The following is a 4,813-nucleotide window of genomic DNA, read 5'->3' on the forward strand; positions in this document are numbered from 1 at the left end:
TTTTTTTTTTTAATAGAGGTTAAGATGTGTTGTAACAACATTTGACTTAGGAAAAATTTGAGGTTTTTTTTTCTTTTTCCTAAAAGTAAAGTTGAATATTAATTTAAAATAGAATTTGGAATTGTGGCTAAGCAGGTTAAGAACCCGGCATAGTGTCCATGAGGATGCAGGTTCGATCCCTGACCTCGCTCAGAGGGTTAAGGATCTGGTGTTGCTGTGAACTGTGGTGTAGATGGCAGATGTGGCTCGGATTTGGTATTACTGTGGGTGTGGTATAGGTCAGTGACTATACTTCTGATTGGACCCCTAGCCTGGGAAACTCCATATGCCATGGATGAAGCCCTAAAAATACAATAAAATAAAATAAAATAAAAAATAAAGAATCTGGCATTGCTACGATTTGTTCCATAGGTTGCAGATGCAGCTCGGATCTGGTGTTGCCTTGGCTGTGTTATAGATCACAGCTGCAGCTCTTATTCAGCCCTTAGCCCAGGAACTTCCATATGCTGCAGGTGCAGCTATAAAAAGAAAAAAGAAATAAAAAATAAAATAAAATTGGTTTCTCGTAGTATTGAGCATTTTCAACTGCTGTACTAATTTAACTATTTACAGTGACTGTGTAAGTCATTGTGCATGATGGCTTCCAAGTAACTTTGCTACAAAAGCATTCTGTGTTTTATGAAGTCATCTTAAGTGCCCAGATAGGGTGCCCACATCTGACCAGACTATAGTTGAAAGTGTACTGTAGGATTTATATCTCCACAGGGTATCAGGTAACCCCTCAACACCTGGAGAGCACTCTATATATTTTTATGCTCTTATTTATTATGTATAAATAATGTCTCAAGATTGTACAATAGATGAAAATTTTAAATTTTCCTTCCATTCATTAATGCAACAAATAGGGCCTTTTGTGCTGACAATAAATCTATCATAGAGCTATTTTCTGTATTAAATTTTTAATTGAATTTTATTGCCTACCTTGTATATAAAACTAATACATAATTCTTGAAAAACTTATGAAATATGAATTATTCAAATATGATCAGGCAAATTATCTTTGATTTGTCATTTGCCATCAGAAAGTTTGATTGATTCTACATACAAGGTTTTTCTGTTAATAGGAGAAATGAGTGAATTTGCTGATTGTTTTTCACAAATTCACTCAATTGAAATTTATATTTTGCTGCATAGTTTCAACCTTCTTTACTTTCAGTGTTCCCAAGACTATTAGTTTCAAACGTCCAATTTATATTGTTTGTTCACATGGCAAAGGTGATCTTTTTAAGCAAATTAAGAAATTCGAGTTGATATAATTTCAATAAATTTGCATTCTTGAGGATACAGTCACAAATAAAAGAGAAAATCTTTCCACATCATCCTGGAAGAAGTGCAGTTGACCCAATGGAGAAAGCTTATATATTTAAAAATATGTATATTTTAAAAATTCTATAAATTAAATTTTGTTGTTATCTAAATAATTAACAATAAAAATATTTTCTCTATCATTTAAATATCCTATGGTAATGTTGAAAATTATTTCATTTTTCCCATGATGACATTATTTCACAATAAATTTGTAAAATAAGAGAAAAAATCAAGCTTAAATCTTGAGATAACTAGTGTCACTACAAATGGATGTTGTTTTTCGTAAATTTAAAATTATTATTATGCTAGTTTTAAAAGCAGATTCATGATTTTTCTTTTCAGATATTTAAGCCATCTGTTTATAACAGATGACAATATGAATGATATGGAAAGCCAGAGAAATATCTCAGAATTCATTCTTTTGGGACTTTCTTCTGACCAGAACATACAAACATTTTGCTTTGTGCTTTTCTCATTCTGTTATATTGTCCTGTTGATAGGAAACTTTCTGATTCTTATTTCTATTAAATGTAGTCCTCTTTTTCAGAAACCTATGTACTATTTCCTCAACCACTTATCTTCCATGGACATCTGCTATACCTCTAGCGTTACACCCAAACTAATTGGTGACCTGCTTATGGAAAGAAAAACCATCTCCTATGGTAATTGCATGTTACATGTATTTTCCATGCATTTCTTTGGGATGAATGAAGTCTTAATTTTTACAGTCATGGCCTTTGATCTCTATGTTTCTATCTGCAAATCTCTCCACTACATGATTATCATGAACCGGACAATATGCAATTTCCTAGTCTTAGCTGCTTGGGCTGGTGGAGCCATTTACTCCTTTCCTCAATTTTCTGTGATAATCCAGTTGCCTTTCTGTGGTCCTAATGAAATTGGTCACTATTTTTGTGACATCTTTCCTTTGCTAAAAGTTGCCTGTACTGATACCAACATCACTGGTGTCACTATGTCAATTCGGGAATGGTGACCTTAATGACGTTTGTGGTTTTATTTTTTTCTTATGTCATTATATTATTCACTTTAAGAAATCACTCAGCTGAAGGAAGATGCAAAGCCCGCTCCACCTGGCTCTCATATCACTGTGATAGTTTTATTTTTTGCTCCTTCAATCTTTGCCTATCTTAGACCTCCTACCACTTTTCCTGAGGATAAAGTATTTGCACTGTTTTACCCCCTCATTGCTCCTATGTTTAATCCCTTAATCTATACACTAAGAAATTCAGAAATGAAAAATGCCATGAGAAAAGTATGGTGTCCAATATCATAGCTAAACATCTTCATTTTAAAGTGAATAAAGAAATATCTTTATTTCAGCGAGATATTCACATTGTTCCATTGTTATTATGTTATGAAAGACATAAATAGGACTTCAAGATTAATAGTAGTTACCAATTAAATATTAATTATACTATAAAATTGAGTTGGAAATTTAGTTAATTTTGTGGGATTTTGAGATCGTGTGAGTAGGGTTATATGCATAAAAATGACCCGGGATATATCAATGAAGGCACTGCTCTATGAGCAGTGACCACTGATATGTAAAATAATAATTGTGATGCTATTAGAAAATTAAAGTTTGATGCTTTCTGTGTTCATCTTCAATGACTAACCCTGAAGGAAAAGAGATATTTATTTGTTTCAGTGTACAAACTAGGAGTTTCATCTTTCCCCTTTGTTTACAGTTTTAACTTGACCACATTGATTAACCTTGCTTTTTTTAGATTTTTCTTTTTCTTTCTTTTTTGCCATTTCTTGGGCCACTTCCATGGCATATGGAGGTTCCTAGGCTAGGGGTCAAATCAGAGCTGTAGCCACTGGCCTACTCCAGAGCCATAGCAATGCAGGATCTGAGCCATATCTTGTAACCTACACCACAGCTCAGGGCAATGCCGGATCCTTAACCAACTGAGCAAGGCCAGGGATCAAACCTGCAACCTCATGGTTTCTAGTCAGATTCGTTAACCACTGAGCCATGAAGGGAACTCTTAGATTTTTCATTTTTAACTAAAACTCTGAGTATAATAAAGTTGAAGCGCATGAAATTGAAAAGATAAAGTAAGAATGCCTAGAAAAGATAGCCATGTCATGTGTAAGCTCTTATAAAAAAATTAAATCTTTCCATCATAATCAATAAAATGCTTTCTATGCTTACATCTGGGTTTGACTCAGCAAATTATCTAATGTATCTAAGCACTTTCTCCTTTCTTAGTCATACCCCACTTAATCATGGGCCACATAAATTCTCTAAGAGATATGAAGCATTTGCTAATGAAACCAAACAATTCCTGATTTACTACAACTCTATTTTTAATTGCTTTTCACAATTTACTTACAACATAACATAAAATTTACCATTTTACTTGAGAAACAGTTTGACAAAAAGTGTGTTTAGTATAAACCCATTTGTACTCTATGCACATTCTTGTGTGAATGGTATACATTAAACTGGGTTATCTTTATTTGGAGAGATTGTAAACATTTTAAAAGTCTCATGCTCTACTGACTGAGCTAGCTGGGTGGCTTGAGGTTGTGAACAATTTAAAAGACATTTGCATGAATATTTAAATAATTTTAGACATAGAGAAATGCTACAAGGATAGAACAGTTCCTGTATGCACCTCACCCAATTATCCACATTTTAAACATCTTTTATTGCCATGGTACATTTTTCAAAATTCAAAAACCATCATTGATACATTAACTGAACTATAGACTTTTCATTTCATCAGTTTTTGCCCAACTTTACTGAAGTAAAATTAAAAATAACATTGTGGGAGGGAGTTCCCATTGTGACTCAATAGTTAACAAACCCAACTTGTATACATGAGGACATAGGTTCAATGCCTGGCCTTGCTCAGTGGGTTAAGGATCTGGCATTGCCTTGAGCTGTGGTGTAGGTCACAGACGTGGTTCAGATTCTGCATTGTTGTGGCTGTGGTATAGGCTGGGCGACTACAGCTCCATTTGGACCCCTAGCCTGGGAAGCCCCCAAAAGACAAAATAATAATAATTAAAAAATAATAATAATAATGTGTAAGTTTAAGGTACAAAAGGTGACAATTTGATACATGTGTATATTTTGAAATGATTACTATAATGAAGCTAGTTAACACATCCATTATATCACAAAATTGTCTTATTGGGAGCATGAAAACTTTTAAGATAAACTCCCTTAGCAACTTTCAGGTATGTAAGAAAGTCAGCACTGTTAACTATAGTCACTATACTGTACATGGGAATCCCAGTTATATGTAGTTCATCACATAACTATAAGTTTGTTTACTCTCCATTTCCCTCACCCTTCCCCTTCTATTCTCTAGTTTTAGGTGTTGGATTGTTTGGATTTTGCAGAAAAGGGAGATCATACTGTGCTTGTCTTTCTCAGTCTGACATATTTTACTTAGTCCAATACCCTCAA

General features: G+C 33.8%; 1 pseudogene; it reads left to right on the forward strand.

Annotated features, from left to right (window-relative positions):
• Positions 1-1,753: 1,753 nt before the first annotated feature.
• Positions 1,754-2,662, forward strand: LOC110258881 (olfactory receptor 4P4-like; annotated as a pseudogene).
• Positions 2,663-4,813: the final 2,151 nt, after the last annotated feature.

Source organism: Sus scrofa, chromosome 1, assembly GCF_054392235.1.
Source record: "Sus scrofa isolate SSC_HxYL_T2T_F1_AM1 chromosome 1, Sscrofa_HxYL_maternal_Yorkshire_Landrace_v2.0, whole genome shotgun sequence".
NCBI lineage: Eukaryota > Metazoa > Chordata > Mammalia > Artiodactyla > Suidae > Sus > Sus scrofa.